The sequence below is a fragment of the Lepidochelys olivacea genome (genome assembly GCF_965140295.1).
Source record: "Lepidochelys olivacea isolate rLepOli2 genome assembly, chromosome: 6".
In the NCBI taxonomy this organism is placed as follows: Eukaryota; Metazoa; Chordata; order Testudines; family Cheloniidae; genus Lepidochelys; species Lepidochelys olivacea.
Genome location: NC_140416.1, coordinates 37204464 through 37232024, shown reverse-complemented (window position 1 = coordinate 37232024; position 27561 = coordinate 37204464). Strand labels below are relative to the sequence as shown.

At 41.8% G+C, this 27561-nt stretch overlaps 2 long non-coding RNA genes across 5 annotated transcripts in view; one reads left to right on the top strand and one right to left on the bottom strand.

The window, feature by feature from the left end:
• Positions 1 to 27561, top strand: part of LOC311522045 — an 82896-nt gene that overhangs the window by 41963 nt on the left and 13372 nt on the right. For all 4 annotated transcript variants that reach the window (XR_014712040.1, XR_014712041.1, XR_014712042.1 and 1 more), the window contains exon 3: positions 25941 to 26070. This is a non-coding gene — a long non-coding RNA (uncharacterized lncRNA). The remainder of the gene's footprint in view (positions 1 to 25940; positions 26071 to 27561) is intronic.
• Positions 1 to 27561, bottom strand: part of LOC311522047 — a 73586-nt gene that overhangs the window by 35857 nt on the left and 10168 nt on the right. The window lies entirely within an intron of this gene.

Sequence of the window (27561 nt, the reverse complement as noted above, 5' to 3'; positions counted from 1 at the left end):
ACCATTCCCTTCCACCCTCCACCATATGACAATTCGAGCCCAAGACTGTTGGGGTGTCTTATAGGGATGGGTGAGAGTCATTGGGTCTGTATGAGGAAGGAAGGGTCGTGTGGCTTGAGAGATGTGAGGCTCTAAAAGGGACACTTAAGCATTCAAACTTTTCCATATATGAACTTTTAGGTGCCGAGGCTAACCAAGCCCATGTCTAAAACCTCCAAGCTGGACAGTTCCTGGACTAGCAGCGGCCGCGTGGGACGGGGCTCAGGGCTAGGAGAAAGGGGTTGGAGGGTGCGGGGAGGGGGGTGCTTACCTCAGGGTGGGGAGCTCCCCGGCTCCTACTGGCATGGCCCTGCAGCTCCTAGACAGCGGAGGGGCTGGGGCTCCATGAATTTTTGTTTACTGCTGGTGACCTGTCCATGACTTTTACTAAAAATGCCCGTGACTAAAATGTAGCCTTAATTATTAGTAGTAAACGTAATAGTATTAGAACAGCACCTTTTGGTTAAACAAGTGGCATAGTGCTGCAGCAAATCAGATTTTTACAAACTAAAATAGATTGGGCTGGGTCAGCACTTGGACAGGAAGCCTATAAGGAAAATATAAAGTGCTTCAAGAAACTGTATTGGTGACTGGAGGATAGCTAATGTGATACCAATTTTTAAAAAGGGCTCCAGAGGTGACCCCAGTAATTACATGCTGGTAAGCTTGACTTCAGTACCAGGCAAACGTGTTGAAACTATAGTAAAGAACAAAACTGTCAGACACATAGATGAACATAATTTGTTGGGGAGTAGTCAACATGGTTTTTGTAAAGGGAAATCATGCCTCACTAATCTACTAGAATTCTTTGAGGGGGGTCAACAAGCACGTGGACAAGGGGGATCCAGTGAATATAGTGTACTTAGATATTCAGAAAGCCTTTGAGAAGGTCCCTCAGCAAAGGGTCTTAAGCAAAGTAAGCAGTCATGGGATAAAAGGGAAGGTTCTCTCATGGATTGGTAACTGGGTAAAAGGTAGGAAACAAAGGGTAGGACTAAATGGTCAGTGTTCAGAATGGAGAGAGGTAAATAGTGGTGTCCCCCAGGGGCCTGTACTAGGACCAGTCCTATTTAACATATTCATAAATGATCTAGAAAAAGGGGTAAACAGTGAGGTGGCCAAATTTTCAGATGATACAAAACTACTCAAGATAGTTAAGTCCCAGGCAGACTGCGAAGAGCTACAAAAGGATCTCTCAAAACTGGGTGACTGGGCAACAAATTGGCAGATGAAATTCAGTGTCGATAAATGCAAAGTAATGCACATTGCCAAACATAATCCCAACTATACATATAAAATGATGGGGTCTAAATTAGCTGTTACCACTCAAGAAAGAGATCTTGGCGTCATTGTTGATAGTTCTCTGAAAACATCCACTCAATGTGTAGCGGCAGTGTAGCAGGGTGAGCATCTGCTCCAGCCCTGAAGGGGTTAGAAAAGCCCTGCAGAGGGCTAGGGCTGGGGCTGGGGAAGGGAGCAAAACCCCAGCTGATTGGGGGAAGTGGCGGCAGCTGAGGGCCATGCCCAAAAAGGGCCCAGCTGGCTCTATAAATGCTTTGAGCCAGAAGTTCCCCTAGAAACTCTCTCTAGCTTGGAGAGAGAGGGACCTGCCTGAGAAAGTACCTAAATTGGGAGAAGGGCTGGGGAAGGCCAAGGGAGCTGGAAAGCTCAGGCCAAGGAAAGCGGAAGGCCCATTAGATACAGGGGTTGCAGGGGCAGCCATGGGTAGGCAGAGGCAGCAGGTTCAAACCCCCTCACCTGTGATGAGTGGCTTATACTGCAGTCTGCCCCAGGGAACGGGGGCTAGTTGGTGACTGGCAGTAGCCTAAGACTGAGGTGAGATAGGGATAGTGGGTGGGTGTTCCCCTGGGAGGGGGAGACCCAGAACTGTGGGGGTTCTGCCAGGGGGCAGCACCCAAGACAAGGGTACTGGGGTCTGGGAGAGACATGGGGGGTTAGGGGTGGTGAGACACTGGCCTGAAGGAGGTGCTCTGAAGGCTGGATGCTAATTCCCCAAGATGACCAGCAGGAGTTGCTGCCAGGTGAGTCTGTGTCCTGTGACAAGCAGTCATAAAAGTGAACAGAAAGAAAGGGATAGATAATAAGACAGAAAATATCATATTGCCTCTATATAAATCCATGGTACACCCACATCTTGAATACTGTGTGCAGGTGTGGTCATACCATCTCAGAAGAGATATATTGGAAAAGTTCAGAAAAGGACAACAAAAATGATTAGGGGTATGGAATGTCTGCTGTATGAGGAGAGATTAATAAGGCTGGGACTTTTCAGCTTAGAAAAGAGATGATTAAGGGGGGATATGAGATAGAGGTCTATAAAATCATGACAGGTGTGGAGAAAGTAAATAAGGAAGTGTTGTTTACCCCTTCTCATAACACAAGAACTAGGGAACACCAAATGAAATTAACAGGCAGCAGGCTTAAAACAGGCAGCAGGCTTAAAACAAACAAAAGGAAGTATTTTTTTCCTGCAAAGCACAGTTAAACTGTGGAACTCCCTGCCAAAGGATGTTGTGAAGGCCAAGACTACAGTAGGGTTCAAAAAAGAACTAGATAAATTCATGGCGAATAGGTCTATCAGCCAGGATGGACAGGGATGGTGTCCTAGGTGTTGACTTCTGCTTGCGCCAGTGGGTGCTGGACCCCCTCTACCCCAGCTCTGCCTTGACTCCACCCCTGTCCTGCCACCTCCCCAAAGTCCTGCCCCAGCTCTGCCCCTATTACAACTCCTTCCCCAAATCCCTGCTGTGGCCCCCGCCTCCTCCCCTGAGTGTGCCACGTTCTGGCTCCTCCCCCTCCCTCCAACAACTGTTTGGCAGTGGCAAGCGCTGGGAGGTAGGCAGAGTGGGGACACGGTGCACTCAGGGGAGTCGGTGCCTATGGATGGTGTCTCTAGCCTCTGTTTGCCAGAAGCTGGGAATGGGCGACAGAGAAGGGATCGCTTGATGATTACCTGTTCTGTTCATTCCCTCTGGGGCACCTGGCATTGACCACTGTCGGAAGTCAGGATACTGGGCCAGATGGATCTTGGTCTGACCCAGTATGGCCGTTCTTATTTAGTAAGTTACACTCTTCGGATTGAATTAGTGCTGAACCAGTGTTCTAGCCTGACACCAGAGCACACTGTGGTGCTAACTGTGCCATCTTTCGGATGAGAGATAAAACAGTTGACCTGTGATCAGTAAAGATCTCATGATGTCTAGAATATAGTGACTTCAATGGAAGTATGCTGATTTACACCAGGTGAGGCTCTGGCCCATAATGACTTAATACATGAACATACACCGATCAGAGAACACTCCAAAGGGGGTCAATAGGCATCATAGGAAAACCAATATTTCAACATCTGGGACTACTTCATTCTGTAATCTGTTTCTCTAAACCAGTTCCAACATGATAAATATGTTTAAAATATGGCTAGTTGATGTTAAGGGGGATAGCATGTACCTATTTTTCAGAAGCCAAGTATAATCATTGGCTAAAAATTTGAAATAGCTTTTTAAAAATTAAATTTAAACTTGTTACAAGACACTTCCTGGGTGCTATAACTGTTTCTTATTGACTTTAGCTATATCTTCTACAATCTATCATTCAACAAACATTTGTTAGGGCAGCTCTGCTTCCAGCTCCTCAACTTCTATAGGAGAAAACTAAACGTTTTAAGCCAAGGGTGTAAGAAGAGGTTACAGGGTCAACTTAATCTTGCAAATAATCTTTGCAATGTATAAGGAGATTGTCGAGCACCCTTATCTCTTGAGCTTAGAACAGTTATTTTAGTTAAAAGGCAGGATTACAGTTATCAGACCAGTATTTTTAGTTTTAGGAGATGGACTATTGATCATTACAGGCAGAAAGCTGACCTGGGTAAGCAGCACATAAAAGAAGATTTCCAGCCCAACCCATAATAAATTAAAGTGTCTTATTTTAGTTCAGAGGTTTTCTTGATTTCAAATGCACATTATCTGTTAGAAAGGAATATTATAAAAGTTATATGTAACCTACCAAAATGTCTATGGTTTAAATGGGATATATATCATTTACTCTACAGGTCCTATCAATGACCATGTTCATTGTGGTTTGCATGTTACAATATTAGAAAACATGTTGTTTGAAATAAATTATTTTAATCTGGGACAGATAAGTTTAAAAAAAGAACACAGAATCAATATTACAGTAATAAAGAGCTAATAGTGTTTGCACATTAGGGCAATCTGAAATAATTTTATAGGGATAATTCCCACAGATTCATTAAATATGCATAATTCTGTTTGTATAGAAATCACTGTTCATTTTGAATGTACATAGGGTTTTGTTGTTGTTTGGTTTGTTTTATAGTTATCTATCTGGGAATTTTGGAGAGGTTTTTGTCAATTCAAGTTACTAAACTATTTTACCTTTAGCTTTTTCCTAGCATGTTAACTTATGTGTAATTAAAAATTATATAATAAAACATTCAAATAGTCATTTGGTTCCCAATCCAGTGGCAGTTTTCCCTAAGTGGTCAAACTTTTTAATAGATTTTTTTTTTATTATTTTCAAAATCAAGAAAAGGGGCCTGATTCTCCACTGCATCACTGGAGTTACACTGGCATAAAACTGCAGTAATACAGTGGTGAATCAGGCCCAAGAATTATTTGGAAGCAAACTGTGTTCTTAACCAAAATGACATGTGTTTAACTAACCACCTCTCACCTATCCAGTCTTTATAAAGATCACCTTTCATATTTCCATTCTCTTATCACTGTACCTGGTGTACAGAAACAAAGGTGCTGGAAGATTTCACAAAGGAGAATTACAGATTCATAAAAGCAATAGAAAACAGAGTAACAATCTTACCAACCATTATTGATTTTTGACTCAATTAGTAGTTCTGCTCTTTTGCAATTCAGAATTGAGGGCCAAAATGGACTAAGGTTAGCAGGTCTGGCCTGAAAGACTAAAAGGTATCATTGACCAGATCTACTACTGAATCCTCCAAGTGAGGATACCTTTACGTAACTCCAATAGCATCTTTTTGCAGCTGTTCTGTACTGGGTAACACTACCATTAGTACTGAATTGAGCAAATCTGGTACCTTCATACAGTGAATAATTTGTATTATTTGACTATTGTATTTGGCTGTTATTCCTTTGTTTCCTGTACTGCACCTTAAAATTGCTAAGAACTCTGCTGTTTCCAGGTAGCCCTTATGCATTCAGTTCAGTGTAGACTGCCACAGAAGCAAGATACACACACTGTGCTCTTTCATGGAAACCTTACTTGCTTTGTTGTTCTAAACTAAAATAAAGGTAATTTTAACTGAAAATATCTGTTTGCTCATAATAGGAATAACAATAGTGGAAACAATTGGAGAAGGTGCAAATTAAGAAAAAATGTAATAGGAGAAAAAGTTAAATATTGAATTTTTCAACCCAATCTGTTTAACTCAGTTCACAGCTCATACGAATACAGTAGTTCTTTGTTGGTTGGTTTTATCACAAGAGCATTGCATAGATGGGATTTCAAGTGAAAAACAGAATGATTTGACTGCATTTGCGTATTTACACCGATTTCAAAATCTCTCCATTGACTAGACAATGTAGCTTTTTTTTAAGTGCTCAGTGGTACTGGTCCAACATTTCTTAAATACTTTTTAAAGTTTTTGTCCTTTTTCTTTCATCTGGAATTTTCTTTTAAGGAACATTTCATTCCTGGTTATACTGTAATATCTGTAGAAGGCAATATGCTTATAATATACCAGGATTTGTTGGGGTGGCTGAAAGGAGCTCTTATCTGCTATGCTCTGTGTTCCTCTGCTGGAAATACTGTACATAGCTCACATATCTTTGTCTTAGCTTGTAGTATTTAATGAATGTTTAGATGAGTAATTCTGTTTCACTGATAACTTATTGTTCCCTTTTTATTTTATTCACCGTTATTTGCAAATAGCCTCTCATGCAATGTATCAAAAAGCTATCTAAGCCATTTACAATTTGGAAATGCATGACAGCTAAGGAATAAGCGCTCACATGGTGTCTATAGAGAAATTAAGTTCTTATTCCTAAATGGGTATGCTGGGGACATGTGAAATGAGAACATGTTAAACTGCATTCTCAAATACCTGTACCTAACTTAGGGCCCAATCATGCAATCCTTATTCATGTGAATGACCCTTATGTGAGCAGTGCCTTTGAAGTCGACACAATTAGTCCATGGAGCTTTTTGCAAGGATAAAGATTACTCGCATGAGTATAGATTGCAGTATGAGACCCACTGAGTTCTTCTATATCAATGAAGTGCTAGTTTTTAATGAGGTGTTACCTACTCAGAATGCATGATGACTTTTATCCAGCATATTATATTCTAATGAAGGGCCTGAACCTGAAAACCTTGCCCACAATGTCACAACTGTTACCCTAACTCATCTGACAAAATCACAATCATTTAATTAAGAACAGAGTTGTGGTTCCCCAGGGGAAAAAAATTTATACAAAGAAATCTTATTCTGTATTGAGTGACTTCATGATCCAGGGAATTCAAACACTTTTCCTATAAATGTATATGGACTTATGTGAAATGTCATTGTCTTGAGCATAATTTACAAAGTTAAAGCCCAAACCTGCATCTCCTCCTCATTTAACTTATCCTTACTCTTGTGTGCAATTCCATTGTCTTCAAGACAACTACTCAACTGAGAGGGTTGTAGGAGAAGGTCCTTAGCTGATAAACTACTACTATCAGTTGGCTATTCCCTTACCCACATTACCCTAACTCGTTGGCCCACTATAAAGTATTTTCACTAAAGACAGCAGTAGCAACTTGTAAACCAGCCAGTACAGCAAATCAAAGGCCAACTACTACAAATTAAAATAATCTTTTGGCAATAATTTATCAAAACTCTGGCTTATTTCAGCTGACCATCTTTCCTTTATATCAGAGCATGCTCCTGTTTGCTTTAATCAATTTTGTAGAGAGGGCTTTAAAATTCACTCATTCTACTATTTTTTCCTGTCTAGTGAAAAGTAAACACAGATGCCTTCAAAAAGATGAGTGCTGATATATTGCAGTTTCGATTTTTGGAGAATCTGAACATAAGCAGAGGCATCCTTTTCCGAAAATGCTCACAGATTTACAGCTTTAAAATAATGTATTTCAACTTGGGTTTCCCCCCATTACCCCACACCCTGACAAATTATCCCTCTGTTCCTTGATTGATAATCTCAGTTGCCTGCAATGACACCTACTGGATGTCAGAACTGATGAAGTGCAGACCCTGTTGCTGCTGAATTTAGCCAGCATCACTGCCAATTTAAGGCTCAATACTACAGTCAGTCAAAACTCCAGTTGACTATAACCTTTTTCTGGTTATTTAGATTTCAGTTACCCCATGAAGCAATTTTCTGTCTCTTTCAAACTCATTTCTCAACTCTCAGGTAACAAATTTTAAACATGATTACAGGCATGCTAGGATTAGTCCAGGCTCTCAGAAGCACTCTCATAATCTGAACTGCTCAGCTGCCAGCTGTTGTTTTACAGCTGTTATTTATAAACTGGAGACAAAATTCTTAGATATTTACCAAGCTACTATGCAAAATACAGAGATACAGTGTAACATGATATTTTCACTGGGACATTTCTGTTTGCTCATTCCTAACTGTGAGAAATTTGCACCTGTAGTTTGGATTTGATTTAGAAAGAATCTGAAACTTTGAAGTTCAACTCACAAAGTCATATTCAATCACAAAGTGAAGTCCACATATTTTATATTCTCCTGAAATGGAGACTGACCGAGGGAATTAATGCTCGTAGTGCTGCCTTTTGCAGTCTAAGGGACATCCTCTGCCCTAAATCTACATGCATGACTCCCATTTATGTCCCTAGCATAGACTCAGAGCAGAATATCAACTCAAAATCTAAGCCCGAACAACCAAGCAGCCTGAGCTTTTCCTGCCATTGATTAAAACAAGTCTGAATAACTTTGGACATTTTGCAAAGTTGATGGGGTCTGATTCTCTGCTCCTTTGCACCGCATGTAGCCACTTACAGAAGAACAAAGTAGGCACAAAATGCTACCAAATCAGCCCGTGGTCTTTTCCACTCACTTTGCAGTTGTATAAATAACTATAGTATGCAAGGATTGGTTTTTGGGGTTGGGGAGGTTCAATGAGATGGTGAGCCACTTTTGCACACCCATTTTGGATCCAGTGCTGAGAAAAAGTAGGAAATGAGTGGTTTCCAGAGTAACACAAGCAGAAGAACAGCCCCAGTGGGTGGAGATGTGCAGCAAACTAATCGAAGCCCCTCCTCCTATGTTGGTTCAATTAGGCTTCACCCCGTGAAAACAGACACTAAGAACCAGACCCCTTTCCGTCTCCTTCTGTGTAGCTGCAAGGGCAAATGTAACTCTTGACAGAGCCATGTTGCAGGGGAGACGGGAATCCAGCTTGATACTACAGAGGGCCAGGGCAGAATTTCTCCTCACTGAAGAGACTCCAGGGTCCAGAGCAGAATTTACTTTGTGGCTTCCTATGCTCCCTAGGTTTGGAAGGCCTCTTGCCCAATCTATGACTTTCCTCTCTTACTGAAACCACAGAAAAACCCGAGAGCCTCTGGATTAAGTTTAGAAGTGTGAGCAACAAGGGTGATGTCATGGTGGGAGTCTACTATAGACCACCAGACCAGAGGGATGAGGTGGACGAGGCTTTCTTCCGGCAACTCGCAGAAGTTACTAGATCGCAGGCCCTGGTTCTCATGGGAGACTTCAATCACCCTGATAATTGCTGGGAGAGCAATACAGCGGTGCACAGGCAATCCAGGAAGTTTTTGGAAAATGTAGGGGACAAGTGCAAGTGCTGGAGGAACCAACTAGGGGCAGAGCTCTTATTGACCTGCTGCTCACAAACCGGGATAGTAGGGGAAGCAAAAGTGGATGGGAACCTGGGAGGCAGTGACCATGAAATGGTCGAGTTCAGGATCCTAACACAAGGAAGAAAGGAGAGCAGCAGAATACAGACCCTGGACTTCAGAAAAGCAGACTTTGACTCCCTCAGGGAACTGATGGGAAGATCCTCTGGGAGAATAACATGAGGGGGAAAGGAGTCCAGGAGAGCTGGCTGTATTTTAAAGAATCCTTATTGAGGTTACAGGGACAAACCATCCCTATGTGTAGAAAGAATAGTAAATATGGCAGGCGACCAGCTTGGCTTAACAGTGAAATCCTTGCTGCTCTTAAATACAAAAAAGAAGCTTACAAGAAGTGGAAGATTGGACAAATGACCAGGGATGAGTATAAAAATATTGCTCGGGCTTGCAGGAATGAAATCAGGAAGGCCAAATCACACCTGGAGTTGCAGCTAGCAAGAGATGTTAAGAGTAACAAGAAGGTATGTTATGTATGTTCTTCAGGTATGTTAGCAACAAGAAGAAAGTCAAGGAAAGTGTGGGCCCCTTACTCAATGAGGGAGGCAACCTCGTGACAGAGGATGTGGAAAAAGCTAATGTACTCAATGCTTTTTTTGCCTCTGTCTTCACGAACAAGGTCAGCTCCCAGACTACTGCACTGGGCAGCACAGCATGGGGAAGAGGTGACCAGCCCTCTTGGAGAAAGAAGTGGTTTGGGACTATTTAGAAAAGCTGGACGAGCACAAGTCCATGGGGCCAGATGCGTTGCATCCGAGAGTGCTAAAGGAGTTGGTGGATGTGATTGCAGAGCCATTGGCCATTATCTTTGAAAACTCATGGCGATCGGGGGAGTCCCAGATGACTGGAAAAAGGCTAATGTAGTGCCCATCTTTAAAAAAGGGAAGAAGGAGGATCCTGGGAACTACAGGCCAGTCAGCCTCACCTCAGTCCCTGGAAAAAATCATGGAGCAGGTCCTCAAGGAATCAATTCTGAAGCACTTAGAGGAGAGGAAAGTGATCAGGAACAGTCAGCATGGATTCACCAAGGGAAAGTCACGCCTGACTAATCTAATTGCCTTCTATGATGAGATAACTGGCTCTGTGCATGAAGGGAAAGCAGTGGACGTGTTGTTCCTTGACTTTAGCAAAGCTTTTGACACTGTCTCCCACAGTATTCTTGCCAGCAAGTTAAAGTAGTATGGGCTGGATGAATGGACTATAAGGTGGATAGAAAGCTGGCTAGATTGTCGGGCTCAACGGGTAGTGATCAATGGCTCCATGTCTAGTTGGCAGTCGGTATCAAGTGGAGTGCCCCAGGGGTCGTCCTGGGGCCGGTTTTGTTCAATATCTTCATAAATGATCTGGAGGATGGTGTGGATTGCACCCTCAACAAGTTTGCAGATGACACTAAACTGGGAGGAGTGGTACTAACGCTGGAGGGTAGGGATAGGATACAGAGGGACCTAGACAAATTGGAGGATTGGGCCAGAAGAAATCTGAGGTTCAACAAGGACAAGTGCAGAGTCCTGCACTTAGGATGGAAAAATCCAATGCATCGCTACAGACTAGGGACCGAATGGCTCGGCAGCAGTTCTGCAGAAAAGGACCTAGGGGTTACAGGGGACAAGAAGCTGGATATGAGTCAGTGTGCCCTTGTTGCCAAGAAGGCCAATGGCATTTTGGGATGTATAAGTAGGGGCATAGCCAGCAGATCGAGGGATGTGATCGTTCCCCTCTATTTGACATTGGTGAGGCCTCATCTGGAGTACTGTGTCCAGTTTTGGGCCCCACACTACAAGAAGGATGCGGAAAAATTGGAAAGAGTCCAGCGAAGGGCAACAAAAATGATTGGGGGACTGGAACACATGAGTTATGAGGAGAGGCTGAGAAAACTGGGGATGTTTAGTCTTCAGAGAAGAATGAGGGGGGATTTGATAGCTGCTTTCAACTACCTGAAAGGGGGTTCCAAAGAGGATGGCTCTAGACTGTTCTCAGTGATAGCAGATAGAATCATAGAATATCAGGGTTGGAAGGGACCTCAGGAGGTCATCTAGTCCAACCCCCTGCTCAAAGCAGGACCGATCCCCAATTAAATCATCCCAGCCAGGGCTTTGTCAAGCCTGACCTTAAAAACCTCAAAGGAAGAAAATTCCACCATCTCCCTAGGTAACCCATTCCAGTGCTTCACCACCCTCCTAGTGAAAAAGTTTTTCCTAATATCCAACCTAAACCTCCCCCACTGCAACTTGAGACCATTACTCCTTGTTCTGTCATCTACTACCACTGAGAACAGTCTAGATCCATCCTCTTTGGAGCCCCCATTCAGGTAGGTGAAAGCAGTTACCAAATCCCCCCTCATTCTTCTCTTCTGCAGACTAAACAATTCCAGTTCCCTCAGCCTCTCCTCATAAATCATGTGTTCCAGTCCCCTAATCATTTTTGTTGCCCTCCACTGGATGCTTTCCAATTTTTCCACATCCTTCTTGTAGTGTGGGGCCCAAAACTGGACACAGTACTCCAGATGGGGCCTCACCAATGTCGAATAGAGGGGAAAGATCACGTCCCTCAATCTGCTGGCAATGCCCCTACATATACATCTCAAAATGCTGTTAGCCTTCTTGGCAACAAGGGCACACTGTTGACTCATATCCAGCTTCTCGTCCACTGTAACCCCTAGGTCCTTTTCTGCAGAACTGCTAGTGAGCCATTCGGTCCCTAGTCTGTAGCGGTGCATTGGATTCTTCCGTCCTAAGTGCAGGACTCTGCACTTGTCCTTGTTGAACCTCATCAGATTTCTTTTGGCCCAGTCCTCCAATTTGTCTAGGTCACTCTGTATCCTATCCTACCCTCCAGCATATCTACCACTCCTCCCAGTTTAGTGTCAGATGACAGAACAAGGAGTAATGGTCTCAAGTTGCAGTGGGGGAGATTTAGGTTGGATATTAGGAAAAACTTTTTCACTACGAGGGTGGTGAAACACTGGAATGCGTTACCTAGGGAGGTGGTGGAATCTCCTTCCTTAGAAGTTTTTAAAGTCAGGCTTCACAAAGCCCTGGCTCGGATGATTTAGTCGGGGATCGGCCCTGCTTTGAGCAGGGGGTTGGACTAGATGACCTCCTGAGGTCCCTTCCAACCCTGATATTTTATGAAAGCACTAGAAGGAAACTGTAAGATATAGCCTGTGCAGTTTCCTAGGCTCTCTGTGCCCCTCTGATTATTTTTTCTGTCAGAAGGTAAAATGTCTGAGTCAAGATGCAAAATCAAAGAAAATCCCCTGAATTTACTGGAAACTTAACTGACCTGCCTGATATGGAGTACATGACATACCAATGAAATACTAAGTCAGACACACATCATCTCAACATACAATAAAATGATATAGTTCCCAATCAGATTTTCCCTATTAACTATTTCATGGGTGTCACACATAACCCACACAGGCTAATCTTAAAAAGCCCAATCTCCATACCTTGGCAATTATGCAGGCTTGTCATCCAGATTGCAGAACCTGAGCCATACTACCAAACCAGTCAAAGGACCAGCATTTGTTTTTACAAATAGAACCAGCTTCCAGTAACTGAAGGGTGGGTGTGTGTGTGTGTGTGTGTATAATGCACACATTCAGGATAGAATCTGAATCTTTGTCATAAATCCATAGATTCCAAAGCCAGAAGGGACCACTGTGATCATCTACTCTGACCTTCTGCAATACGCAGGGCATAGAACTTCCCCAAAATAATTCCTTGAGCATATCTTTGAGAAAAACATCCAATCTTGATATAAAATAGTCAGTAATGGAGAATCCACCAATCTGATGATTAATTACCCTCACTGTCAAAAATGTACACCTTATTTCCAATGCCTTTGGATGTATTCTTTTCTACCATTTAGTAGAAAATTTATGGAAGCATGTGAACATTTGAATATTTCTTACAGATGCTTAGATCAACCCCTCTCCCTACCTTTTGGCTACGCTCTTGACGCTGGTTGGTGGAAAGGCTGAAGATTTGGAACAAATCTTATTTCACCACTTACTTTTTAAATGGAAATTGGTTTTGTACATGATTAATCACCCATCTCAGACACGGTCATAAGAACATAAGAATGGCCATACTGGGTCAGACCAAAGGTCCATCCAGCACAGTATCCTGTCTACTGACAGTGGGCAATGCCAGGTGCCCCAGAGGGAGTGAACCTAACAGGTAATGATCTAGTGATCTCTCTCCTGCCATCCATTTCCACCCTCTGACAAACAGAGGCTAGGGACACCATTCCTCACCCATCCTGGCTAATAGCCATTAATGGACTTAGCCTCCATGAATTTATCCAGTTCTCTTTTAAACCCTGTTATAGTCCTAGCCTTCACAACCTCCTCTGGCAAAGAGTTCCACGGGTTGAATGTGCGCTGAGTGAAGAACTTCCTTTTATTTGTTTTAAACCTGCTACCCATTAATTTCATTTGGTGGCCCCAGTTCATATATTATGGGAATAAGAAAGAAAGAGCATCCAAAATTTATGGATATCCTGCAATACTTTCTATGGAAGGCAAACTATTGATGTAATATAATAATCAAACCCTAGTGAAAGAAAGGCATAAATAAAGGGATGTATTTGTCAGGATAATGCCAGAGGAAAGTAATGTAACCGAGATGGGAAAAGGATGCTCTGACAAGGAACATAAACTTGTGAATCCTGCCTAGCACCAACAAGGACAACAAAAATATTCACATCTGGAAGACTGAGAATTCAATAGTCAAAAACAGTTTATTTATTAGAGCTCAGCTCTGCAAAGTACTCATGGGAAGCCAAAGAAAATAGCAAGGTTTTGTACAAGTTATGTTTAAAAAAAAGAGAGCACATACATTTGTAATCTCTGAAGGAAACCCCTGCACCCTCCACTTCCTTTGTCCTTCAGATGCCTCTGCATACACCTGCTGAAGATTTCTGTTCCATCCTGCACCCCACATTCCCCAGCATACATACACATCATTTCCCCTTCTCTCTTGTCCATTCCCATCCCTATTCTCAGTTCCTCTTCTTATCCTCTCTGTTGAGTAGATCTGAAGCAATGAACTGCTTTTGAAAATAAATGTTTAGGAGTAATGGTAATATTTTGACATTTTTCATAACTGGAAGTTTATTTGACAGCAGAGGCTAGTGTATAAAAATCTTCTTTTGAGAAACTCCTGAAGAATTGCATCTTTCAAAATAGCTGCCTTTTTCCATTATTCTCATTGGATCTGAAGTCACAGAGGTGTTCAACTAAGGTGCTCTCTTTCAAAATGGTCACCATCATCCATTGTTTGCCATGAGAGTGAAATCAACATCCATAAGAGCAGCTTATGGCTTCAATCTAATTGAGAACAATGGGAGATAGATGTCCTTCTCAAAGTGGCTACCTAGCCATGGGCAAATTCTGACCTCAGTCCCATTAAGAACAATGAGCGATGACAGCCATTTTGGAAGGGAACAGTTCTGTGTGGAATTCTTTGAAGTAGCATATTGTTTGTCGGCTCACAGATAAACCTTCTGTTATAAAGAATGGTGGCAAACAATGACCATTAATCCTAAAACTTGTCTTCAGATGTAGCACAGGCACACAATTTTAGTAAATTTTAACTATCTGAGAACTTTACTCCAAGAGTAAGTGTGATTATTTTGGGAAAGAAACGGTATTCTTGGACATGTAATAGTGACTGAATCTCTGCTTTAACTGCAGAATGCAGTGCAACCTTGCCTATGGAACGATGAGCAGCACTTCTATAATACAGTAAATATAAAATAATAAATTTAAACACATCCCAGTGACTGGACCATGAGAGAGCAAACTAGGCATAGTGCAGTCATTTGCAATTACAACATGATTAATTTCCTAAAGAGATTCAATGTACAAAAGTACAAGATAATGGGCCTAAACATAACAAATTTTAGTGAAAACTTGTGTTGTGTAAGGTTTTGTGTGTTTATAGCTGTTTTCACAAAGCATGTGTACCACGTAAGTTTCAGTTAAGCCCTGAAACTAGGGGACTTCAGTGGTGCACAGATCTTGCACTGGTTCTCTGCACAGAAGTGAATTTCTCCCTCTCTGGACATTTTACCACTTCTAACTTCCAGAGGTTAAGTGTAGTGTTGTTGTAGTTGTGTCAGACGATCTATTGGTAGGAAGTAGCTCAGGGAAGGGAACTCAAACTTACTATAAGGAATCAGTGTTGCTTCCTGCTGGGACTAGGGTTGCCACCTTTAGGATATTAGAGAAACATGGTAGGTGAGGTAATATCTTTTATTGGATCAACTTCAGCTGGTGAGAGAAAGGAGCTTTTGAGCTACACAGAGCTCTTCTTCAGGTTAAATAGGCATCTGCTTGCAGCATGAAGTATACACTTTGCCTGGAGAGAACACATCTAAAACTCAAAACCATAGACCCTTTCCAGAGCTCTTAACAATGCCAGAAAACTTGAAAATATTTGGAAAGTTATTCTCTCATAATTTATCAAGATCTTTTCAACATCTAAACTCCAGAATGGTAGTTCTAACCTGTGGCTTGACCTGAAAACTCACAAGAACAGTGAAAAGTAGACAAAACCATGACCAGGCAGATGGAAGTTATATATCCGAGCAAGCATTGCACCAGCTTAGTTACCAAAATAAATTCCTTTGCATTTTAATCCAATACTCTATACTTTTTGCATGCTTTCTCTACAGTAAATCAGCAGCGATTAGCTGACATCTTTGTAAAACAACTCTCCAAAAATTATTAAAAATACATAATGAGGTAAAGAGGAATTAACTGCCATTTTGTTCTCTCTATCCAAAGTCAGCATAAAACATCTAAGAAACTTCAATCTGTGAAACAATAGAACTAGAACACTCCAGCCTGGATCACATGTAGCACCCAGGTCCCTGTCTGAAAGCTGAAATGGAGACCTTTTCTACAAAACTGTCATTTGGAATGGTCAGTCTGGCACAGCTATCCAAGTGGATTGTTGTTATTTAGTAGCAGTATATGGCAGCACCCAGTCAAAATCAAGGTCTCAAAGGGCCAGTCTCTTACCCCAGGTCTGTTGCACCTTACATCTCACACTAAAGGCTACACTTGTAGCCAATTCTATAATAAACTATATAAAGATTTATTAAGTAGAAGAAAGAAACCAGAGAGTTATTGACAAGGGTAAAGCGGGTTAACACATAAATAAGTTACAATCTTAAGTTTCAAAAAATAATAGAAGCTTCTGTAATAAACAAGCCATACACATCCTTTAGGGCTAACCCACCCTAAGCACAGAGGATCTCTTGGTTATGTCCAGTAAACCTTGACCCCAGAATCCAAGCAGCATAGAGAAACAGTTCCTTCTTGTTAGGGGGCTTTATCTCCCACAGATCTGCAAACCCAGCTGCTGAGAGGAATCCACTTGCATGACTTTTCTTCATGGGGGAAGGGCAAACAACAAACACCTTTTGTCCTCTTTATCATCCTACAATAGTCCATCTGCTGATGATAGACCTTTCCTGTTAGGCAGCACGTAATACCTTCAGTTGCAGATCAGCACTTCACACTAGTTAATGACTCACTCCTGTCTGATGATTTACAGTCAGACTTACAGTACAATTGCTCAAATATTACCTTACCGTATGGGATACAGGTACTATAAGTGAGATTAATGCATGCAACAACTCACAAGCATTAAATGTCTAAACATGAAACACATTCTTATCATTCTAATACCTGTTTTAACAATATTTACACACACATGAGCTAGACAGATTCCAACTATGCATTTGTCAGGGTTCCCTGAAGCAGGGGGACTTTGGCAAGAGCTGACACAAAGTCCTCCAGTGTCACAAATGCGATAAGAAAAACCAGAAAATTATGTACCACCCAAGTAGGATGTTTATTTTCCTGTACACCACTCCACCCTCAGAATAAACTAGGAGAGCCTGCTCAGGAAAACACTGAGACCATGGTGGTGTGTCCAGCCAAACTGAGGGTTATGTACAATAAATCAGTGACCCTGATTCAGCCACAGTGGAGAGTAGTGGCTACAGGGAGACAGTTGCCGTTCCTTGATTCTGAGTTGACCATCCCTAGCGTAAGTTGGGGCTGGGTTTTTACTTTACTAGGGGTATGTCTTCACTAGCAATGTTAAAGTGTGGCTGTGTAGTCGCAGCACAAGTAAAAAAAACACTCCCATGAGGGGAGTAGCTCCCAGCACTGGTGCACTGTCTACACTGCCACTTTAAAGTGCTGAAACTTGCAGCGTTCCCGGAGGTGTTTTTCATACCCCTGAGTGAGAAAGTTGCAGCACTGTAAAGTGCCAGTGTAGACAAGGCCTAAATCATAGATCCATTGGTTTCAAGCTCAGAAGAGGCCATTGTGGCCATCTAGTCTGACTGCCTGCATAACATAACCCAAAGAATTTCATCAAGTGATTCCTGCAGCAAGCCAAGAATTTCCGGAAACCAAGCCCATAAAAAGTGACATTGATCTTTACAATCTCTTTAACATTAGCACCACTGTTAATATTAAATCATTATCCATAATGGCTTCTCATTTTTGGTGAACTATAAAGACTCTTAGTGACACTTTGTGTCGTGCCTTTCAATTAGGGAGAATCAAGCTAATTTACAAACATCTAATTAATTAAACCTCACAATACCCCTGTCATTTTCAAGATGTGGAATCTGAGAAACACAGGGAGAAGGTCATGTCTAGTGAAACTCACCTCTGCACTGAAGTCCAGCAAAAGGCCTATGTATTACTTAAGTCCTCAATGTAGGGTTTAAGTGGGATTCAAGAGATGCATATGCCCACTGCACAGGGATGAATTTCACCCAAATCACAGCAGAGCCAGGAACAGAACCTAGAATTTCTGAGTCCCAAGAAAACTTACACAGGAAAACTATTGCTTATTATTATTATTATGAATGGCTACATTAATTTGATTTGTTACTCCTATAAAATAATACTATCATGAGAGGAGAGAGCCCAACATTTTCCTTCACTGAAAAGTTAACATAAAGTTAGAGTCTGAAAAATGTATGCTTCCAGAGAAAGCATTATATGTCTGTCTAATTCAGCCATATTTTTGAGGTTAAATGATGCAAAGATAAAAAGCTGACCTTGTAAAACAAAGGTAAATAGCAACTAAAGAGCTCTCATTCATATTCACAAGTTAAAACCATCAGCTTTGAGACCAACACATTTCACAGCTTATGAACTTGTAACAGTGATAAATTAACAGGTTAAGAGAGGACTAAGCATATCCCAGGGCACCCATAACCTTTGAAAATGTTTGCTTTATTTATGTCACAGCTAGGAAAAACCTTAACTGTTTTCTAAAGTTTTTAAAGGATATGAATCCATCCTCAAATCAATACTTTTATATTGCCTATGACATGAATTATTCTTTTTTGTAATGCATTTTATGACATGAAGAATTATTATTTGTATTGCCTCCAATCAAGATCCCAGCCACCTGGTGCTAGGTGCTGTGCAAACTCTAAAGCAAACATAGTCCCTGCTCCAGGGAACTGAACATTGAGCAAACTGTCTTTTCTGTGAGTTTACTTAACCCTTTGTTGGCAGCCTCAGCAGAAAGAATAAGAATTTAATAGGTAAAGGGACTCCCTTCTAAGGGGGGTAGTCCCTTTACCTTTAGGTTAGGTTTTAGGAATACTGGTGGGGAAGTTTGTACTGCTGCTGTACCTATTCTGTGGATATGTAAAACTCTTCAGTTTCCAGGGCTGTCAGTCCAGCATCTTTCACCAGCCCTAGCTTCACTTCAAAAAAGATTTTTAAAAAGAAAAGAAAAACAAGTTGTATTTAGGAATGTTAAATTGCATTAGAAATATTTGTGACATCTGTTGGATTCATTCTAGTAAACTCAGAGTCAGTACAACTACAATAAATACAAAATTAATTTTTTAAGGTTAAGTTAAAATAATATTTGAGATCTGTCTTAATCTGGCAAGAGGCAGGAAACTAAGAGTTAAGATCACAAATTGTCCTTAATTCATTAGTGGCTGGAGTTTATAGGCAATGATAGGACAGGTGTTGGACTGTCCATAACTTTGTACATAGTACCATGTATATTAGAGGAGAGGAAGCATGGTTTCAGAGTTAAGCATGGAATTAGAAGTCAGGAGGTTGAGTTTTATTCCTGGCTTGGACCCAGATGTTCTGCGTGACTTCTGGCAAGTTACTAACCATCTCTGTCATCTGTTTCCCCATTTTACAAATGGGGACAATGTTACCTACCTCACAGAGATGTCAGGAGGCTTAATTCATGGATGTCTGTAAAATGCTTTGAGATTTTGGATGGACGTTCAATAGAAGGGCAAAAAATTGTGTAAACTAAGGTTTCAGAGTAACAGCCGTGTTAGTCTGTATTCACAAAAAGAAAAGGAGTACTTGTGGCACCTTAGAGATTAACCAATTTATTTGAGCATAAGCTTTCGTGAGCTACTGCTCACTTCATCGGATGCATACTGTGGAAAGTGTAGAAGATTTTTTATATACACACAAAGCATGAAAAAATACCTCCTCCCACCCCACTCTCCTGCTGGTAATAGCTTATCTAAAGTGATCACTCTCCTTACAATGTGTATGATAATCAAGGTGGGCCATTTCCAGCACAAATCCAGGGTTTAACAAGAACGTCTGGGGGGGGGGGGGTAGGAAAAAACAAGGGGAAGTAGGTTACCTTGCATAATGACTTAGCCACTCCCAGTCTCTATTCAAGCCTAAGTTAATTGTATCCAATTTGCAAATGAATTCCAATTCAACAGTTTCTCGCTGGAGTCTGGATTTGAAGTTTTTTTGTTGTAATATAGCAACTTTCCTATAATGTAATGTAAGGTGTAATCGCGTGACCAGAGAGATTGAAGTGTTCTCCGACTGGTTTATGAATGTTATAATTCTTGACATCTGATTTGTGTCCATTTATTCTTTTACGTAGAGACTGTCCAGTTTGACCAATGTACATGGCAGAGGGGCATTGCTGGCCCATGATGGCATATATCACATTGGTGGATGTGCAGGTGAACGAGCCTCTGATAGTGTGGCTGATGTTATTAGGCCCTGTGATGGTGTCCCCTGAATAGATATGTGGGCTCAGTTGGCAACGGGCTTTGTTGCAAGGATAGGTTCCTGGGTTAGTGGTTCTGTTGTGTGGTATGTGGTTGCTGGTGAGTATTTGCTTCAGGCTGGGGGACTGTCTGTAGGCAAGGACTGGCCTGTCTCCCAGGATTTGTGAGAGTGTTGGGTCATCCTTCAGGATAGGTTGTAGATCCTTAATAATGCGTTGGAGGGGTTTTAGTTGGGGGCTGAAGGTGACGGCTAGTGGCGTTCTGTTATTTTCTTTGTTAGGCCTGTCCTGTAGTAGGTGACTTCTGGGAACTTTTCTGGCTCTATCAATCTGTTTCTTTACTTCCGCAGGTGAGTATTGTAGTTGTAAGAATGCTTGATAGAGATCTTGTAGGTATTTGTCTCTGTCTGAGGGGTTGGAGCAAATGCGGTTGTATCGCAGAGCTTGGCTGTAGATGATAGATCGTGTGGTGTGGTCAGGGTAAAAGCTGGAGGCATGTAGGTAGGAATAGCGGTCAGTAGGTTTCCGGTATAGGGTGGTGTTTATGTGACCATTGTTTATTAGCACTGTAGTGTCCAGGAAGTGGATCTCTTGTGTGGACTGGACCAGGCTGAGGTTGATGGTGGGTTGGAAATTGTTGAAATCATGGTGGAATTCCTCAAGGGCTTCTTTTCCAGGGGTCCAGATGATGAAGATGTCATCAATATAGAGTAGGGACGTTAGGGGACGAGAGCTGAGGAAGCGTTGTTCTAAGTCAGCCATAAAAATGTTGGCATACTGTGGGGCCATGCGGGTACCCATAGCAGTGCTGCTGATTTGAAGGTATACATTGTCCCCAAATGTAAAATAGTTATGGGTAAGGACAAAGTAACAAAGTTCAGCCACCAGGTTAGCCGTGACATTATCGGGGATAGTGTTCTTGATGGCTTGTAGTCCATCTTTGTGTGGAATGTTGGTGTAGAGGGCTTCTACATCCATAGTGGCCAGGATGGAGTTATCAGGAAGATCACCGATGGATTGTAGTTTCCTCAGGATGTCAGTGGTGTCTCGAAGGTAGCTGGGAGTGCTGGTAGCGTAGGGCCTGAGGCGGGAGTCTACATAGCCAGACAATCCTGCTGTCAGGGTGCCAATGCCTGAGATGATGGGGCGCCCAGGATTTCCAGGTTTATGATTCTTGGGTAGTACATAGAATATCCCAGGTCGGGACACCATCACAGGGCCTAATAACATCAGCCACACTATCAGAGGCTTGTTCACCTGCACATCCACCAATGTGATATATGCCATCATGGGCCAGCAATGCCCCTCTGCCATGTACATTGGTCAAACTGGACAGTCTCTACGTAAAAGAATAAATGGACACAAATCAGATGTCAAGAATTATAACATTCATAAACCAGTCGGAGAACACTTCAATCTCTCTGGTCACGCGATTACAGACAGGAAAGTTGCTATATTACAACAAAAAAAACTTCAAATACAGACTCCAGCGAGAAACTGTTGAATTGGAATTCATTTGCAAATTGGATACAATTAACTTAGGCTTGAATAGAGACTGGGAGTGGCTAAGTCATTATGCAAGGTAACCTACTTCCCCTTGTTTTTTCCTACCCCCCCCCCCAGACATTCTTGTTAAACCCTGGATTTGTGCTGGAAATGGCCCACCTTGATTATCATACACATTGTAAGGAGAGTGATCACTTTAGATAAGCTATTACCAGCAGGAGAGTGGGGTGGGAGGAGGTATTTTTTCATGCTTTGTGTGTATATAAAAAATCTTCTACACTTTCCACAGTATGCATCCGATGAAGTGAGCAGTAGCTCACGAAAGCTTATGCTCAAATAAATTGGTTAATCTCTAAGGTGCCACAAGTACTCCTTTTCTTTTTGTGTAAACTAAACTACCTGTGCCTAATCAAAGAAATACAGCAGAGACTACTTTTGCCTGCTGATACTGGGGGGACACAATGTAAGGGGCGGGGACACGTGACCACCCCACATGTTGCCTCTGGGAGGAACTTCTGGCCCACCCCACTCCAGCTTGCTATGCACTAAATCTCCAAATAGACAAGCCTGTAGATTTAACTCTGAATTTCCTGGCTTCCCTCTATTCTCCCTTCTTTACAATTTTAAGCAAGGCTCTTAATATTATTGTAATTCATTTCCTAGGAAGTTCTCCCCAACTGATCCTGTATACCTGTCTTTCCCATGTTTCCATTCATGATACCCCACTCAGAAGTCCCAAAGGACAGATCCCAATCTTTTGGTTCAGCGGAATGGACAAGATACCATTTGGAGCCAGCCAGAGCTGATCTATAACCAGCCAGAAGAATTGCTGTTGGATGACACTTTTCAAAAGCGTTTGCTCTTGACTGGTTTGCATTTTGTTTTTTCAAAATATCTTTACATCAAAATCATCACAAAGTCATTACATCAAAAGTCATTACACCAATGTCTTAGCCAAATTATATTGCTTTAATTTGTTTTGAATTTTACAAGATCAACTAATTTACAAATTCCTCAGATGAATTATTTTTAATTTGGAATGTACATCCAAGTACTGCATATAGCTTGATATACTGAAGCCAAAATACCATTGAGTCAATGGAACAGAACTGATCCACCACTGACTTCGGTGGAACCGAACTGAGTCCTACGTCTCTTAGCCAGATTTAAAGCAGCTAGACAGGTGAAATGCTTTCTTCTAAATTCAGATCTGAATCTTTTACTGATGAACACAGAATATGCTGTTATCTCAGTGCTAAATCCTGATGACAAGAAAGATGAATCAAGTTTGGGAATTTATTCAGCATTGCTAATTGAACTCATTCCTGGAGGCCTGGGAAGCACTAAACCACTGGAGTGTAACAGTGAAAATTAGTGATTTGAATAGAAGAATCATGAACTTTGGAAAAGAAAACATTACCCATCGGCGGCACTCACAGAATGACTCCTTACAGAAACTAAATAAGATTAATGAAGGTGAAGTCAAGACAAACAACAGCTTTTAAAGGCCTCTGTCTTATTTTCTAGAGTGTAGAAAGAAAAAAATGGAAAAGAAAAGAGTACCCATGGAAAAATAAATACATCATTATCTATGCATTAAATAAATAATACAATCTATCCAAAACACTCAGACTCCTCAAGTGCTTAAAAAGCACTGAAAATTTTGCACTTGAATCCACTCTAGGGACAACTGGCAGAAGGCATAAATATATACATAAATACATAATTAATAAATACATGACTGCACTCATAAATTAGGTAATTAGACAGGCAAGTGCAGCCATTTTGGACTCACAATTTTGTGTCTGCAATCAATTGTGTGTGCAAAATTGCAGATGCAAAATCAGAGGCCAGGCTGTGGCCATTTTAAAAATATGGGCCACACACAATGTAATTGTAAAATGGAGTTTGGTATATACTTTCATGTAAGGGATTTATAGAAGGAAACAAAGGTGGATCACAGCAGAGTTCCACCCATAATAACCCTGGTCACTGATGAGAAACATTATAAGGAATATCCTTTCCTTAACAGGTAATTATGCAACAGCTTCACTTTATAGAGCCCAATGTTATAATAAGCAAACACAACAACCAGAGAGGCACAACACTCTGCCCCAAAAAATTGATGCAATGACTCAATAGGAAATAAAAAAAAATAGTCGCATCAACAAGGTTTCTTCCTCAGCAGCAAATGTTTATTGTAACAAGAAAGTATAGAGAGAAAGTCCTATATTCCAGTTTGTGACAACACGGATCAGTCACACTGTACCATCATCTAAATTATTCCTTCTAAGCTCTCCAGGGCAGCCATTGTATTTATTTTTGCATTTTGTCAGCACTAAGTATGTTGCTAGTGCAGAATATTACTATTATCTTTGGTACTTCTATGACTTCCCATTACCACAGTATCTGAATGCCTCACGATCTTTAATTGTTTATCCTCACAACTATTTATCCTCACAGCTATTATGCCATTTTACAAATGGGGAACTGAGGTCCAGAGGGTATGTCTACACTGCAGCTGGGAGCATAGGCGGCAAGTTATATAGCCCCTTGGTGCCCGTGCTCCACCAATATTTAGGAAAGTTTGGGCTTACTGCAATTTGGGGGTCCCGTGCTTCAGGGGGACGTGGGGTCCAGGGGGGCCTGGAGGGTTAGTGGGGAGCCTGGTGCTGGCAGCAGCAAGCGACCTGGCCCGAGCTCACCCCACCCTGCCGGCCCCCGGCATTGCTTGGAGGAGGGGGTGGAAGCTGGAAAGAGGTGGGGTGGGGGAAGGGGTGTAATGGGGGCGGGGAGGGCGCGGAGCAGGGGCAGGCTGGGGCTGGGTTGCTCGCTGAAGTGCGGGGCCCCTGAAGGCCGAGGGCGGTTACCCCAGTCTGTCCTCTGGACAGGACAACTCTGGGTCCAGGGCAGCCTGGGGGGCTAGCAGGGGGCCTGGGGCCAGCAGCAGCAAGCAACCTGGCCCCAGCTTGCCCCTGCTTTCCCCCCCCCCATTCCACCCCTTCTCCCAAGCCCCTGCCCCTACCTCTTTCTGGCTTCTGCCCCCTCCCCTGAGTGATGCTGGGAGCCAGCAGAACGGGGCAGGCTGGGGCTAGGTCGCTCGCTGCTGCTGGCACCAGGCCCCCGCTAACACCCCAGGCCCTCACGTCCCCCTGAAGTGCGTTGCCTCGGCCCATCCTATGGACAGGACAGCTTTGCTTGGACTTATTCTGGGCACCACCAAAAATTATTCAAACCTGGTGCCCGTGGCTGGGAGTGAGCGTTCCAGCCTGAGCAGACAGGTGTGTGCTTGCAGGGTTTGAGCTAGTATGCTAAAAAGAGCAGAGTGGCGGCTGCAGTTCAGGCAGGAGCTTGTGTTCTCAAGCCTACGGGCTCAGGTGTGCTTGAGAACCCGAGCTCCAGCCGAAGCTGCAATGTCCACACTGCTATTTTCAGCATGCTAGCTCGAGCCCCACTGGCACGAGTCTGTCCCTCTGGGCTAGGAGACTTGCACCAAACTACAGTGAAGACATACCCAGAGAGACTAAATAACTTGCCCAAAGTCCTATCAGTCATGTCACACGCACATCAGTCACCACACGCACATGTCTAAAACAATTAGTCTGCACTTTGGTGGAACAAATTAATATACAAACCTAGAAATTCAGTATTTGGATACACCTCATCTCTAAGGTCAAAACTACTATTCTAAACTTTCAGGCTTATAAACCAGTGGGGCTCTCATTAACTGCAATGGATATCTCCCGCAACAAAGTTTTTTTTTTAGAAGGGTAACCACTTTATTTATCAATAGGACTTGGCTTTTAGGCTTAAGAAATGCACAATTTATCAACCCACAATATAAAACCCATCATCTTCATGACACGAATATTGTGGCAATAAAAGTTTGTCAGCTTTTGAAATCCTGTACTACTCCATTATCTGCTCCAGTGAGGTACTGCAGAGATCCATTACCTCTGGAGGCCAAGGTCTGAATTCAGCAGCAAACTCAGAAATGTGATCTCTGTCAGCCTTCACCTGACGCTTACAAAACTAACTCACACTGCCGCATAATTGACTGCTTTTGTTCAAAACCCATCAGATGACTGAACAAGCACAGCCATTTAATTACTCTTTAATCAGATGGCTTTCTCTGTGATTTGGAAATGTGGGAGAACTGAAAATAAAAACACCAACTATACCATTGGGGTTGCCAGTGCAAAATCCAGCTAAAAGCCCAGAGGACTGAAGACAATAAAAAATGGCTACTTCCATTACAACTCTCTTTAAAGTCTAAGATATTTTAACTAGTGATTCTCCCTCTCTAGCTCTGTAAATTTAGTTCTTTTGTTTTTCTATTCAAAGCTGCTTTTTAACTTATATTACTTCCTCCCACTACTTGATTTCCAATCAGAAATGTTTACTTTCCAGAATACTAGCTGAATACTGTGAGCATTGGATTCAAAGAGAGACCATGAAGTTGGAAGGAAGGATTTGAACTGACACAGAATGATGCTCTGATATTCATCCAAAACAATGGTGAGGATTCTTCCTGCCAGAGGTAAGGCACATTGGCACACTAATGCAGAGATTGTTATTTGTATTACAGAAGCACCTAGAGGCTCCTGCTGAGACTGGGCCCTATTGAACAAACACAAAGTGAGAGAGTGCGCTGCCTTAAGAGCATACTGTCTAAACTGACAAAATATACAAAGGTTGTTGGGAATCAAATTAACAAAGAGTTGAAGTAACTTTCTTAAAAACAGTGACAGAAAAGAGAAGAGAACCCAGGTCTCCTAACCTCAATCTAGTGCTCTAACCACTGGACAGAGATGTTTTCACAGAACAGTTCTTATTGTTACTGTGCCTAGCCTATGACTACTGGATTTGAGTAAAATAGAGTCTTTTTTTCCACTGCTTCATTGGAAAGATGACCAAAATCTGAAAATATCCAGAGACATTCCCAAGTACCCAGTCTTACTACAATTAACTGCAAATGAATTAAAAGAGAAGGGTACATATATCTTTGCTAAAGAGATTCGTAGCTAAAACTGAATACAATTATTTCAGTCACTCAGTAAGGTGGAGAGTTGTGTTTGTTCTGTTAGTGTGTTAGTACACACATATCCAGGCACATTCTTATAAATCAAAAATATAAAGGATGTTCATACTCCACATCTGAACATTTAGATACCCATTTCAGCATTTAACTACTCATTACAGATGCCAAAATGTTAATATAAGGGCCCATTTCTGTGCTCAGATTTCAAATGTGAGATTTGACATCATACTAAGATGTCCACATTTAAAAATTGGGGCCCTATAAGCAAAAGATTCAATGGATCTTTCCCAGTAATATTGTACTGTTTCCAGTCCTAGTAGCATTGACTATGTTTCACACAGTCTTTATCACATGTAGTCTTAAAAACTGGATGCAGTGATGTCTTTCTGGACTCAAAAGAAAATAAAACTCATCAATAATAATATGAAAAGTGATTTTAGGGAAGTTTGCTGTGGCTGTATTAGAACCATACCATCCAGCAACAATAACTGTAATTATGAGGACTCTACTTCTCTCACTAAAGCACTTGGTATGCCATATACCACAGACTGCCAGCTATCCATCATCCCAGAAAAGTTACCCTCCTCCCACATGCTGCCTACTCCTGTTAATTTGATTAAGCTGGTGATACCTGCATTAAGTGTTTTGGCACAGAGCATTTTGCTTTGTAGCAGTCTAGTTTATACTTCGTTTCGCTGAGATTCTGTTGTAAAATTTGACCATGATGGTTTTAGAAAGGGTTTATTAAATTGGTGGTTACTGTAAATAGGGTCTCTAAGGTTATATTTAGTTTTTGTGCATGTGCTCTTTAGGAGGATTTTAGAAAGGAGGATTTTTTAATTTACTTTGAGAAGCATGGGGATCTCTCACTAGCTATCTTGGAATTCTTAATTTAGGATTTAAAGACTTAAAATACTATGTAATATTACTATGAAGTAATATAAGGCAATAAAGTACTATATTACTCTAAAGCTTATAGTATAAATACTG